Source organism: Passer domesticus, chromosome 1 (genome assembly GCF_036417665.1).
Source record: "Passer domesticus isolate bPasDom1 chromosome 1, bPasDom1.hap1, whole genome shotgun sequence".
NCBI classification, from domain to species: domain Eukaryota; kingdom Metazoa; phylum Chordata; class Aves; order Passeriformes; family Passeridae; genus Passer; species Passer domesticus.
This window is the reverse complement of record NC_087474.1, coordinates 46,181,003-46,196,811: the sequence shown is the minus strand read 5'-3', so window position 1 is coordinate 46,196,811 and position 15,809 is coordinate 46,181,003.

Below are 15,809 nucleotides of genomic sequence, written 5' to 3'. Positions count from 1 at the left end.
AGGTACAGTTTTTATAAAAGGAAAGAACGTGGTGAAAATTAGTCAGACAAGGTTGTTGTTGCATGTTTTTCTGAGCAATTTGCATATAGAATTGAATAGCATATGAAGTGTAACAGTTGATGATGGAAGAGAAACTAGAACCCTAGGAAAATCGTTGCTTTTTCTTAGTATATCCTTGTAGAAACTGTTTAATAGCATAAATCAAAACACAGGTATGTAGTACATGGTTCTAGGCAAAGCTAGATGCAGAACTGTAATAAATCTGTGGCATGAAATGTATCAAAAGGCACGAGGATTAAAACACCATAGGATGTGCCCTAGTTCACCTGTAAATCATGCACTTTTAGAACTTTGCATATAGAAAAAGTAATTAAAATTGATTCTTTCCTTTACCTGCAGGAGGACCTGAAATGACAGATGCATTTAGATTCCTCTAAATGTAGATTAACAGTGAATCTGTGGCCTTATGTGCAATACCTTCATGGTGTAAGAGACTTAATATAAGATATGGTTCTCATATCAGAAACAGACACAAGTGAAGCACATTCCCTCCATAATACTTCTGCTGTGAAGACACAGGTCAGATCAGCAGTGCTGATGGAGCAAGTGTATGAAAAGAGCAACACACAGCTACTTCTTCTTTCTAGCGTGATTTCTTAATACTGTACTTTGAAAAATACTTTGCAGCTCCTGTGTATCCATACATATGTGTGCACTGACTTCTAAAGCCCAGCTTACATTGAGTTTAGCAGTGCCACTATTGGCTTAACAAGTTATAGTTTAACCCCAGTGGGCAACTGTACCATGCAGCTACTTGTTTCCTTCCCCCTTTCTTCCCTCCCTCATGGAATTGAGAGAAGAATCAGGAAAAAAGTAAAACTCATGGGATAAGAGCAGTCTAATAATCGAGATAATGAAATAGAATGGTAATACTAATAATTGTAGCAAAAAGAAAACTGAGAAAACCCAAGAAAAATGAGGCACAATACAATTGCTCACCACCTGCTGACGAATGCCCAGCCTCTCCCTGAGCTGCACGTGGCTCCTTTTAGGATGGCTTCCCCAGTTTATATCTGGGCATGAGGTTCTATGCTTGAAAGACTCATTTGACCAGTTCAGGTCAGCAGTCTTGGCCATGTTTCCTCACAGCCTCTTTTGTGTCTGCTCCTGGCAGAGCATGGGAAACTGAGGAGACCTTGATTTAGAGTAAGCACTGCTTGGCAACAAGAGAAAAATCAGCGTGATATCAGCATTGTTCTCACACTCAATCCAAAACACAGCACTTCTTCATACTGGCTACTAAAAAGGAAATTAATTCTATCCCAGCTGAAACTGGGACACAAGTGTAACATAAAGTCAAACTGGAGAATTCTTGGATACAAAATAGGACAAAGTGATTTTTTTTCTCCTATTCTGTGCTTGCCATCTCTTGCTACTGCTTGGTTGGGAGACCTTGAGAGGCAGAACTGGCTTTCCAGTTGTTCCCTGTTGCCCTTAAATTCAGGTCACTCAAAGAAAAGACACCACCTGATATTCCAGGAAAAGTTTGCTTCAGTCTAAGACTACCTTCTTACTATTGCTGCAGAGGAAGGAAAGGAGGAAAAAAATCCAAACCATTGTAGGTGGTGTTTGTAGTCTTAATAGCTGATGCAAAATGACTGACACTTCCATCACACAGTATGATTAGTCATTTTCCTGTACATACTGAACATCTTTTAGTGTAATTCATATTTAGCAGCCTTTGCTGTTGACAGGGAGCAGTTCAGAATTTATCCCAGTGAGTGTGAGCTCTCACCTGTTGTTGGTTATATCTGGGTGGGTGATTGTGGACCCACCTGCAGCCCAGCTGGATGCACCCATGTTGGTAAGGTTGGGGGCCTGCATTTACTCTGGTACCAGCCAGCTGCCAAGGCCTCCAGGGTGCCATGGGACAGCTTTGATGCTGCTGGCATTCACGTTAAGGGGGTTAATGCCAGCGTGGCTGTCCCTGTGGGTGAGGTGCTCTTGTTTCAGATTCCAGTGTTAGTATGGGTGGGATGATGCAAACTGGGAATGAGTTACTTCATCGTTCACAGCCTTCATTTCAAATCCGCTCCGTGTCCAACTAACAAGGTAATACAAGGTTTCATTGTAATTTCCACACTCCAAAAAAAAAAAAAAAAAAGTATTTGGCCATTCCGCGTGGTGATGACTCTGCAAGAATGCTGGATCTGGAGTACCTGTTCAGCTGCAGCTTCTTGGCTGGGTTTATTCACTTGCAGCTGTCTATGCAAGCTCTTGCTTTTGAAAGAAACCAGGTGACTAGTGTGAACACTTACCAGTTTAGACTTATTTAAAGGACAATCAACCCAGTAACAGTGATTGGAGAGGAGGGAAGCACATATTGCACCTGAACAAACTGTCCATAAAGAGCCTAGGAGTGCCTAACTTCTTTTGCATTTGCAGAGGCAAGCACAGTGTCCAGTGGGAGAATTCCCATGGAGCAGCATTCCTCTTCTTTTCCAAGACAATTTTTCTCCTCTTTATCAGGATTAATTTGTGCTTGTTTTAGACTTTGTTTAAACAACATGAGGAAATGTTGCTATATAACAATAAATATTGATTTTTTTTTTCCTTAATGCATGTCAGTGATCTTGGTGGATGGTTCTTACATAGTTTTAGCTGTCCTAGGAATAAACTTATTCCAAATAGGTTTTGGAGTAGGGAGCTTGTACCAGGGCAGCTGCAACTGGAGTTTGCTCGCACAGTGGTGAGGTGTGTTTAAAGCAGGGATAAACTTACAGAAAGACTGTTGACATTTTTTTCCCTAGCTTTGCAGAAATCTAGAGAGGGAGAAGCTCGGTGTGAGGTGCTCATGAGACAAATATAAATTGGGTTGTGGATACGTTTGGTTTTAAAAGATGAGGGGCTTTTTTGTGCATGTGCAGACATATTTTCTTTATGACTTTAGAAAGTCTGCTGACCTTAACTGCTGCTTGGAAAGGAAAGCCAAAACCTGGTCCTTGTGTCGAAGTTACCGTATTTGGTTGGCTTTATTGGAGGGTTTTGTTTAGTAACTTGGTGCAAGGTCAAACCGTAGACATGAAATAACCGCAGCGATGTGAAAATACAGCTGCTGTAAAAATAAATGAGCCGCTTGTCTAGCCGGTGAGCCACTTGACGCTCTAATTTGTCAGCCAGAGATAATTAAGGAAATGAGTAATGGACAAAACAAGAGCGCGTCACTGGTGACGGGGTACCCGGGGCTGCTGAGGGCAGGGCCGCAGCCCGGCGGCGCCGCTCCAACGAGCCGCTAGATGGCGCCGCCGCCCAGCGCAGCCGCCCGGCTGAGGGGGCTCGGGGGCAGCGGGGCCCGCGCTGCCGGCGGTCGGCTCCGGCTGCCGCGGCTCCGGCTGCCGGGGATCGGGCTGCCGGGGATCGGGCTGCCGGGGATCGGGCTGCCGCGGCTCCGGCTGCCGGGGATCGGGCTGCCGCGGCTCCGGCTGCCGGGGATCGGGCTGCCGCGGCTCCGGCTGCCGGGGATCGGGCTGCCGCGGTTCGGCTGCTGGCCAGCTCTTCGCTGCGCTGCTGCAGGCGGAGGCACGGGGCTGCAAGTGCCGCTTGGGCCGCGGACGGCGCTCCTGGATTCGCTTCGCGTGTAGGGAAAGCGCGTTGTGTGCTGGTCCCGCGGCAGCAGGTCACTGTGGTTAGTGAACGTGCAGAGCAGAGGTTCTGTGTTTATAAAGGTGTTTCTTTTCACTGTTACCGAGACTCCTCGCCAGCAGGAGTGTGGCATTCACCTTCAGGAGATAGCTGATGCTACCAAGGAAAGCTCCGTACCTTTCCTTCAAAAAAATTGCATCCCTAGCGCAAACGCTCGTGCGGTGCCCTCAGCAGAGGCGAGTTCCTGCAGCTGGCATGAGGGCTCGCTCACTCCTCGAGTCCTGCTCGAGATAAGTGGATGAAGCATTGCGAGGGAGCTGCCAGATTGCTGCCATTGTTTGCAGCTTTTCTCTGGCTCGAGGGCTTCGTATTCCAAACATGCCTCCAAAACAGCCGTGTCTGTAGCTTGCCTGTTCCCGAGCCGCTGGATTCTCCCATTCGGGTGCTTGTGGTAATGCTGCTGCGTGGTGAAGCAGCGCTGTAACAATCTAGGCACCCCGCTGTCTTCATCTGCTTGAAAATATCCAGCTCCCAGATTATGTGACACAGAGCAGGCTCTGGGAAATGTGGAATCATCAGTTTATTGAGTTGCAGGCTAGTTTTCCAATGCTGCTGATTTAAAAGAATTTTTTTGCCCCGTGGCCAGAAGGATGCGGTGCAATGCATAAGTTACAGCATGAATACTGTTAATTAAAATGATTATACATGACTTGGCTTTGATATGTCTTAAATTAATTTTCCTGCCAGTTAGATGTAATGCAAAAGACTTTGTGGGTCTTCCTAGCAAACAAACTATAATGTATGGGTCAATTTCCACTTCAGAACAAGTATTTTTTAAAATTGCTCGAGCAAACATTTATCTTAACTCATCTGAATCATTTCCAGGCGCTGCTGTAGAGGACAACTGATACCTTCTTACTGCTGCTTTGCCAATTGCCTTTCTCTTGTGAGGGCTGGAATTTCTATGGCCTCAGCTGAGGGCTTTAAGGCCCTTTACTAAGCCAGGTGACAGGACCTGCAGAGATCCAGTAGTGTAATAGAGGTGACATTACCCAGTGTCACAGCACAGCACTCGGCAGGGCCTGAAGCTTGTAGAGGTAGTCAGTTCATAAGTGGTTTCAGAGGCTGGATCAGTTCTCTGGTCTCATTCCCAGCACGGGCACATGGGAAGCTCAGCTGGTGCAATGGAGGGGGCAGCATGATGTGTCATGAGAACACTGCTCAGCAGCAATATCTTAAGGGGATGTTGTTGTCAAGGATTCTGTCTCATGGGACTACAGTTAGTGTTCCAAAGTCCTGTTCAGCAACTGGGACTTCCCCTTTTTTACACACTTAACTGGCCTGGGCAGCATGTTGGGTTCAAATTGCTAGGGAAACATGTAAGAATAAAATGTAGGCAGAACCCTAAAACTGTTGTCCCTCTTCATCTGGTGTTTGCACACCATATGAAGGCAGTTAATAAGCTGGGTAGATTTGGACCTGTTTGCACTGTACAAAGATCTGGCCCCAAAGTCATCTGAGCTATTACAGACATGCATAATTTTATTTGTATATGAAATATATAATATCATAATAACATAATACATAATTCTTCAGTTTCTCTCTTCCTTGGCTTGTGTGTGTACTGTGATCCCAATTTCCTTTCATTTTTCTCTGTACTGACTTCATTCCCCTTTTTGTGACTGCACACTAAGGAGCTTCCATGTGTAAAATGTGAGGCATAGATTAGTGTGATAGCCATACAGTTAAAGTTTGCTTTTCTTGTTTTGGCATTTCTTTGCTTCTGGGAGAGTAGTGTAGCATGAAGATGGGCAGTGGCAAAATACAGATGGTGAAGCTCAGGGAATACATTGTGAGGAAAACCTGTTGGGAAGGTCTCTTCCTCTGTTCTGTGTGTTTGTAAACATTCTGAAATGCCTTATGCTTGTTAAAGAAGGAGGTAGAATTTTAATATTTATTGAAGGGAAATAATACCAGATTTTTTTGCTAGCCAAAGCTAACTTTCACTTCAAGTGGTATAATTGTCCATCACTGAGGGTCTGCAGTGTCCCAACAGTACAAACAATAGTAAGATCACAAAGACAAGTGGGTTTTCAAATCAGATACTTGTAAGCACAATTAGCATAATTGAAACAGGTTTCAGAGAGCTTTGTTGATGCCATGAGATTTTACTATGTCCTTAAGCTGAGAGAGAGCCTGTTGCCTTGGTATCCACAATGCAGATGATACCACTTCATATTCTCTAGCCCTTGTGATGCTGGAAGATAAAGAAATTAGGTCAAAGAACACCAAGGGTGAATTATCCTGATTTTCTAAGTTTTCTATAGAGTGTATTGCACTGCCCTTCTGCCTGTGTAAAATTTTCCATTTTAAGAGGAAATATTGGAATTGCATACATGGATAATGGTCATCTCAAAAATCAATTTGATTTTGATTTTAATGGCTACACTAATGTTTTTGCCCATTGTAATTTAATAGCTATAGTGATCTTCCTTGTAGGCACAGCAGACTGACTCACTCTGTACATTCGCACAGACGTGCCAGCACTCACCTTCAGTCACAGGTATGTCCAAGGAGCTGCTGCTCAGTTTGGTACAGCCTGTTCACATTCACCAGCAGAATCTGTTTATGTGCAGAACAGCAGTTTTGGGTCCTAGACTGTCAAATTTTCCACCAGGGCATATGTATATGCAGTATAATGTATAAATATATAGATTATATTTTGTATACAAACCTTTCAGTTTTTTAAAAAAGACAACTGTCACGTCAAGGACATTAACACAAATGGGTATTAACACAAATGTGTAATTAACACAATAAACTCATATGAACTACTGGTGAAGCACCTCAGTGGGATTGCAAGGAAGCTGGGTTGATACTTTGGGAACAGAGATCATAAAAGAAAATCGGGTGTTCAAAGAGGTGCACTATTCAGGACAGATTAATAAAGTTAAAGGTGATGATAATTCAGTATGACAAAGAAGGAAAAAGGTGTAACACTAGTCAAATGAACACACTTTGGATTAAAAATTTATTGAAAAAATGGTGAAAGAAAATCTGCTGGTATAATGCTTTGAGTCCTGCTTGCAGATACTCAGATTTACAAACAGGTGGGTTTCTATAATTAAATTTCATCTGTAAAACGAGGTGGTAAAACAGTACCTAGGACTGGTAGGATCCAGATAGTTTTTTGCCCAGTAATTGGCAGATTTCTTCACCAGCCATAATGGGAGTCTGATGTCGTTACTGCAGACTCCAGCAGCAAAGAAGTGATTGTCAGAATCAAACCAGCCGGCTTGGATTTACTGAATGCCCATGGAGTTCTTTTAAATCAAAAGGTTGTTAAATAAAACTAAAGTGCTTTATTTCAGGAGAGCAAACTTTGTGAGTAGGAATGAATGGATCAGGGGGAACTAATGAACTCAAGGATTTGTTGTTAGAGGTGTCTCAGAGCTGCTGACATCAGAAGTACAGAACTTACCTTGACTTTGAATAAAGACAAAATCTTTGTGATAAGTGCTGGAGAGACAATTGGAATATGAAACGTTGTGTCTGGCAGACCAGATTTTATGGTCCTTTGAAACAATTTATTAGTTTAGATGGTTAAGATAGGGACGAATACAAAAGCTAGATAAAGAAGAGATAATGGGAAGCTTTGCTGACAGGGGGATTACAGGGCTGGAGACATGTTTTAAACACAGCCCTGAGGAGAAGAATTCATACTGAATAGTTCAGTTAATGATCTTGCATAAAAACTAGCAGTGTTTATAGGACATATTACCGTGGGCAGTGAGATGGTAGTCGGGTAACATCCCTTCCCCGTGGGCTTTTCCAGTAGTAGGTTATGTGCCACGGTCCCAGTCCTCTTAGCCAGGGCACGTCTGTGACCAGGCTCTGGAGAGCCAGTGAAACTTGGTGCTGACATGAAGTTATGAGGCACCAGCAGTATGAAGAGGATGGTGATAACAAGAATTACTCTTACAAACCAAAAGCATAGCACTTGGAAAGAGCAAAGGAAGAGTATGTAGGACATTGTGCACGATCAGGTGTTTATAGGGAGTTATAGGTACAAAGTAACCAGGAAAAAATATCTACAATCCTGATGTCTTAAGGTACCTCAAATGAGGAATTGACAGAAGAGAAGGAATTACTAACTCCATGTTCAAGGGGTTAATGTATACTGTGTAGTTCCACTCCCTCATTTTCACCACAGATAATCTCCACAGTGAAGTGATGTGGAGGAAAGAAACACCTGGATGACCAGGAGAATTTAAATCATCTAAGAAGGTGAAAACTGAGAAATGATGAATGTTGCCTATGAACACATCAAGGAGATAAACTCTGTCAGGAAGAGCAGCTCTTTGGTGTGAAGGACAAAACTGGCCTAAAGAGAAATGGTTGTAATTTCCAAGAGTAAATTTGGGCCAGAATATAATTACTAACCATGGAAGTGGTATCTTCCCAAGAAGAGTGATGGGGGTGAAGACCACAGGTAGGTGTAAGGTGGTGTTCAAGGAATCCTGTTACAGGGGAGTTCCCTTTCAGTTCTCTGATCCAGCACTCTGTTACCAGCATGTTCTTTCAGAGTTTGCATTTTGTGAGGAAGCATCCAGAGCAGCAGGACAATAATGTATTGATGCAGCAATGCCATACCAGCAGGTCCAGATACTTCTCTGCTCTGCTCTTGTGAGAGCCCTCCTGAAATATGGAGTCTGGCTCTGGGGTCTTCAGCACAGGAATGTCATGGATCTTTTGGAATAGGTCCAGAGGAGGGCCGCAGAGATGATCAGAAGGCTGGAGCACCTCTCCTATGATGACAGGCAGAGAGAGCTCTGGTTGGTCAGCCTGGAGAAGAGAAGACTCTGGGGAGCCTTGGAGCAGCTTTCCAGTACCTAAAAGGGGCCAACAAGAGAGCTGAAGATGGACTTTTTACAGGGACATGTAGCAATGGGACAAGGAGCAATGGCTTTAATCTGAGAATAGTTTTGATTAGATGTGAGACGGAAATTCTTGGGTGTGACATACTGGAACAGGTTGTCCGGAGAAGTTGTAGATGGATGCCCCATCCCTGGCTGTGCTCAAGTCAGGTTGGATGGGGCTTTGTGCAACGTGGTCTAGTGGAAGGTGTCCCTGCCCATGGCAGGGGGCTGGAACTAAATGATCTTTGAGGTCCCTTCCAACACAAACCATTTTATGATTCCAAATTCCACTGAACTCTCAGGGCACATGTAAGAGATGAAATGTAGTTATCAGACTTTGAATCTGTCCTCTGCACTGAAAGTAATGCTTGCCTCTGTGAAAAATAAAATAAGATTCCTGAAGACTCTTGGTGAGCTGGACTTTATTTTTATGCCTCTTCCAAAAAATTAATAATTGTTGCTTTGAAGACTTCAGGGAGCTCTCATTCCTTATACTATCGTCACTTTCAAAAGAAGAAAATTCCACTGGATGAGTCTGGACTTTCAGAGGCTTAAGAAAAAAACATATTGGATGCCAGTAGTTTAAACTGGGTCATGTCTGATCAGAAGATTTATTCCTTGTGGCAAAGGCTATTACTAAGGATACTGTGAATGACTCCTATTATACTTTAAAATAGTTTCCTTGGTCTTTGGATAAATGCAGCTCTCAGTGTCTTGGAAGTTTTTGCCTACCAAAATGTTCATAGACAGAGCACTTCTTATGTGCAATGATTGTGATCCTCTATCCTTAACTCACTCATTAGCCTTAATAATCTAAATAGAAATCTGGGTAGAAAAAGGTGGATGCCTGGTTATTAATATCAGAATCACAATGCTCTTTAACATCCTGTGTCTTAAAACACTGCGAATAGCTTTAACAGAGATTTCACACTAAACTTGAACCATACTGCTTAAATTGTTCAAAGTTTAGAGCTTTTAGTAGAGAGGGGGTAAACCTTTCAAATAGTCTTTGGATTCTGGAAACAGGAGTGTCCCCACCCCACTGGACTGCACATAAGTTGAAGACAGGACTCTCAAACTCCTGCCACCATGTGCCTGGGTGTATAGAGCTCTCTTCCCTGCGTATTGGAATGTTGCTTTGGAGGCTACCGAAGCAATGGAGTCCTGTGTCTCAGACACAAATAAGAAAAGACACAGATAAGGAAAGCCAAAGAAACATAAGAGACAAGAAGGATGTAAAAATGCCATAATGAACTCGTGTGTCTTGAGAAAACCTCTAATCTAATGAGAATGGATTTTGTTTGAGAGATTGTACTGGTACAATTAATTATTCATGGCAGCGACATCGTTAGGATTTCATTTTATTTAAAGGCCTCTAAGTGACTTGGAAAATTGGGTTAAGCTAAAAAGGAGTTTGAGGAGAGAGACAGGGGAAAGCTTTTCCTTTTATTGTCTTTGTCTAATATTTTTTACATAGCTATTAGAAGTACAAACACAAATTACACTCAGTCTCTAACATTTCTGCATTAAACGTAGGCATAAATTTGAACCACATAAATACAATATCTGGGCCAAATGGGATCCTAGATGGCTTTTTGTGCGACAAGTTAGATACCATTAAAGTGACCTACTGTCACTTGTTGGGGACTTGCTATGTTTCAGCACTGTACATTAACGCCAGCCTGTGATTGGTGGCTGCAGACTTGGGCTCCTGGTAGAGAGAGGGTCTACATGGACTTTCTGTTTGTCCTGCAGCAGCATTTGGACACAAATAGAGGTTCATGGGGCCATTGTCCTAAAACTGGAATGGCTTTAGCTGAGGTACATACATATAAAAGACACAAGTCTTTCCCTTGGCTGCAGTAGAAAGCAAAGGCAGAAATGGTCCTAAAAATCAGTAGTAGCCAGACCTGCCCTTCATATACATTACACTTGACCACACCACCAGGTGTATTGCCCCTGCTGACAGACAAAAGCACTTTCCAGGGTGGTTTCTCACCTCTCTGGAGAGGACAACCTTCACACCAGCCCACATGTGGTGTGCCTGCAGACAGCCCTGTTTTGTGGCCTGAGATCACATGCCCTGCAAGGCACAGGTCACGGGAACAAGTCAGAGCTCTCCTCTCTCCCTCCCTTCACCACTGTAAATCCATACCTGATTCCCAGATAGGTTACACAGCCTCAGAGCTGCTAGATCTTGTGCACTGTTGAGAAGATTGGGGTTTTTTCTTAAGACATGAATGCTTAGCCTGGGAACTATGCAGGCATCTGAGTGTTTAAAAAGTCTGGTTTTCTTTTTCTTTTCATAATGTTTATTTGTTCCTTCCCTTGTAATTCTCCCTGTTAACTCATGGACATCATTCAGGGACAGATTTAAATCGAAGCAGACAGACTGCAGTTCTGCTCCATCCCTGAAAACAGTGGAGATTTGTTTAAAAGTGCTATCGGGAGCCCAGTTGGTATGACTGGAATGCTCGGGGCTTTATTTTTCATTTCACATCATGTGCAAAGTAATACAGCTATAGCTTGAGATGTTCATGTGGCCCTGGTGGTACCATCTCAGCCTTGGTTGGCTGAGGGTTGTGTAAATTATTTACGGCAGCTTTACTGTGGATGCTCACAAACAATGGACTGGCCACTGGGAGGAATGTGAGAGCCATTGGGCAATGGGTCTTAAAAATGAAAAAGTATGTCTGCAAGTACTGGTCTGGATCCAATTTCAGGCTTACTCTGAAACCCAGAAGCAATCACTCTTGCTTAGATGTCTGGAAGGGTTTGTTTCACAACATTTATATGTAGCTGGCACTAGAAGGGAAAACTCCTATTGAAATTTTTTAATTTAGAAGGAATTTCAATAAGAAAAATGCCAGTTGTTCTACAATCCCCAAGTGTCGTCTTACACAAAAATCCACAAAAGCTCTCAGCTCCCAAGTTCTTATTCACCTGAAACCTAAGCTAGGTCGCAGCAAGGTTTTGGCTGGCATGAGTGGTACCACGTGGGTCAGTCTTGAATCACAAGAAAATATGGCAGTTGTTGTTTTGCCAAAGCTGTGGCATGCCAGCAGCATCTCCCAGGTGATGTCCTGGGCACCTTGGAGCTGCAGCCCAGCCAGGCTGGGAAGTCACAGCCCTGAAGTCCTCCCAGTTCTCCTGTATTTCTCTGTTGGTTCTCACTGCTCCTCTGAAGTTGTATTTGCAACCACTTCCCAGAAGGGCTAGAGGCCACTCCTTCTGAATTTTGGAGTGCCTCTAATTGTTGCTGCAATGAAAAGAGACAGAGAGTTAGATCTATACCTCACAGATGGAGACTTTGCAGAACAAAGTGGCTGCCTAAAGCGTGTGCAGGCAAACATTTTGTACTGGTGGTTAATTGATTTCCAGTGGAGAGCTTGAGATGCCTCAGCTAAAGGAATTTCAGGTGGTGTTCCCTTGGACACTGTTATCTTGAGTTCTGTGGTGTATATCACGCAAGGGTGGAGGTCCCTGCTCCTTTTGGCAGTGTGCTTGCTTTGCTATTGCTCTGGCTGCATCTGGAGAGCATTGGAAATGGCTTTCCCACAGTGTCTCATCCTAATCAGTCTGAATGGGTGATTGTGTTGGGCTGTGAAGCCTCTCCCTCAGATCCTTAGGGCCCTACTCTTGCCGCTTACCAAGAGAAAAACTTAGTTTCTCTTTTAACTCAGGGGCCTGCCACCTCCCCAAACTTCCAACAGATGAAATATGGCTGCAGCCCAAGTGTTTATTTAGACTGAAAGAAGAAAGAACCACAGAAGGAAAAAAAATCTATTCAAATAATAAGACCTTTTCTCCTGATGGCTTTTTGATGACATTATTTTGGTGGCTAGACACTTGACTTTACAGTATATAAATATTCATTTGCCTTCCATATGAGATGAAAATTCAAGTCAAATAAATTCAAGTCAATTTGGTACTCTCATTTCTCTCCTTTTAAAAAGTTCTTTATTATTTTTGCAACTAAGTAATATGTATTTGACTAACCATTAATTTTTCCCACAAGTAACCTTGGATAAATAAAATAATTTTAAAAACAGAAGTGAAATGTAACTTCTCAGTACACAGAGAATTTCTTCTATCAGTCATTATCCACCATGGCAAATGTAAATCTTCATACTGTACATGAAAGCTGACTGGTCAGTCCTCAGCTCATGAAAATAGTTTTCCTTTGGTACTGGTTCACACAAACTTGAATTGCTCTCCCTGGGGCTTTAGTGGCACTATTCAAACTGTTGAAATGTAGCAATGCTTTTCTAATAATCCATTATTAAAGCCCAGTCATCCAGATCCTTGCTAAGCAAAACTTCTGATGATGTCCTTTAGCTGTGGCCCAATTTTTATCCAAGCAAATTTCAAAACTCCTCTTCATTTTATTAGAGCACTGTGTTGGCAGCTGCACAACAGCCTTGTGGCTGGGCAGTGCTCAGGGCAGTGCAAGTATGTGCTGCTTTACAGACATAGATCCAAACTCTACCACCAGGCTTTCAAGGGTTTGTGTTTCTGGGTTCAGTCGTCCTGTTAATCAACTGCACACTTAAATCCTGCCGACTTCAGTGAGAAACAAATACCTGCCTTGGTGTAGATTTAACTTTTTTCTTCATTTGGGATGGATGTTGGATATCCTTACCTCTGAGTGGTTGTTTAAGAAGACAACCCTTTTGGGAAAAAGAGAGGCTTTGGGATATTTTGTCTTAGTGCTTTGTAAGGAAAGGCAGTTGTTCCTTCCATATGGTGCTCCCACTAAAGGGGAACACTAAGTTGTCCTAGAGCAGGAACTGGTCTTACTTTGGTTGCCTTCAAGGGTCCTCATACTGCAGGATTTTAGTCTTTTTTCCCTAGCAAATCAGGGAAAAGCCCTTTTAAGGCTGACACCATGTGTTTTTCCTCAGAAGAAGGAACATACTCGTCAGAAAAACTAATTCCATCTATACTAAGTTCTGTTATCTCAGTATGAGCTGACTTGAAGCAGCATCAGCTGGGAGAAAGCTGATTCCAAGCTACAGTTGCTGTGAATTAGCACAGACCCAGCAGGTGCCCAGGGCAGGGCTGTGAGCTTGGGTGGCTGGTGGAAGAAGGTTTAGTGTTTTTCAGTTTGCAGGGGGCTGTTTGGTCAGTTTGGTCTGAGTTGGTGTGAGTATGAATAGTGGGTAGTTAGGAAGATCCTTGTCCTTAAGGACTGTGTTGGTGATACAAATTTTGAGCTTGTTGAAACTCCATGAACCAGCAGTAAAATACCGGAGTGCTGTGTAAGAAAGGATGGGTGGAAACAGCTAGATGCATCTTTGAATGGATGCTGTTCCTGTGTTTTGGGTGGATTGGTATGACTACAAGGCAAGTGATCTGTGGCTGAAAGGTAAATGAAAAACTGATTTGCCTTCATGGATGCTGATAGGAGAGAGAGGAGTGAAAGGAAGGAGGGAAAAAAATGTGTGCAGTAAAGCACCTTTGAAGCTGAGAAAGGAGAAAAGAGATGTCAGCATCCATAAGGCAGAATCACTTGCTGAGACCTCTTGAAGGCATCTGGATATCTACCTCCCATCCCATCTTGACGCCTTGAGTAGCTAGTGAAAACTTCATACCTGGGAAACAACAGCTTACAAAGCTGTGCTGGGGGCCATTCACTTTGGTTCAGTAGAGCTAGCTGCTAAAATATGTCTTTAGTGAGGTCTCTTGGGCTACTTCCTCTCCTGGGAGTTGTGTTGCCTGTGCTGCACTGGTTGAGTGGTTCTCTCCTTCCCTTCCCTTGACTTTTGCAGGCTTGGACCTTCCCACAGAGCTGGCTGGTGTTTGTTTGGCCTCACACCCCTGCCGGTGATAAGCATGTATCTGGTTATTTTGTTTAGTTTTGTTTTTTAACTGGAGGTTGTTTAAATACGTCAGTGAAACACTCTGTACTGTGGAACAGGAATAATAAACTTCTGAAAGCTCCAGGCTCCTGCCTGGTGCCAGGAGAATGAGCGATGAAGATTTCTGCCTGAAAATCCCAGCACTAACAGGGCCTCTTGGTTTGGTCCAGTGAGTCTCTGTATGTGGGTGTTGGGTACAGTAGCATAATTTTAGAGTTGTGAATTGATTTGTCCCATTTTTCCCACCACACGTCCCAGGACACTGGGAGAGGAAATCTTAGCTATTTGAAGGAGAGTGGGAAGAAAAAAATTAAGTGGCTAGATTTAATGAAAGCACAAGGCCCATTACTTTTTCTCCTTCCTTAATTATTTTTTCTGCTTGTTTGACTCAATTAACACATAGAAGGGCTATGCAATTTGGTGCCTGACCCTCAAAAAATTTGAATGTAGGCTTGCTCAGTAGATGTTCTAAAGCTTTACTGTACAGATGGGTAACCTATGTTGCTTTCTGATGTTGGATGTTGTTCTCCTAGTTCAGCACGTAGATTACTGTACATTTTGTACTCTTAGCAGCTAAAAGTTTTGTCCTCAGAAATAATCCTTCTTCTCAAAGCCAATTCTTTTCTCAGTTGGATCTCAAAGCTGGACTTCAAAGCTTCATAGAAATTGGGTTGAGACCCATCTATGTTATTCTTAGATTGTAACAGCTGCTGTGTTTGAAGTAGATGGCAGCTGTTCTTGAACTGTAAGCTGCCTATCCAGAAACCAGCAGAGTTTAGGTCAGAGCTCAGCAAAGTCCAAATGCTGAAATTCTGTTACTCAGCTGAATTTTATGCTGAAGTACCCCTCCACCAAGCTGTGGTTACAGCAGTGACTGCAGTGTAGGCGTAACACAGTCAGACATTCTTGAGTGTCCTATTAGGCATTTAACACCATCCAAATTTTGGGTTTATATCATTTAGGCACTTTTTGTGTCAGAGCCATAGTGCTTTGAAGTTCCCAGAAAGCCTCACAAGGTTAATGTAAATCTTCAAACTCCTTGTATGTTTTGCTTCTAAAGTGAAAAGGTTGGGGAAAGGGGAGTTGGATGTTTTTGCGTGGGTTTTCTTTGTTGGTTTGTTGTGGTTTTTTCTCCCCACTAACAGGGTCATGTGCAAGAACAGTCAGTAAGATACTCTAGATTTGTGTGAGGGAGAGGGTCTGGCTGTCATAGCTGTGTGGCCCTAAGGATCAGTGTACCATTGCATAGCAATGCTGTGGAAGTACCACGTGTGCTTTTTAGGTAATCTTATCTGGACACTGAAGAATGGGGTCCCAGCTTTGGCTTTGAAGCAATAGCATTAAATTGGATCTCTTTGAATATAGCTCATATCTGGCCAAAATTTGG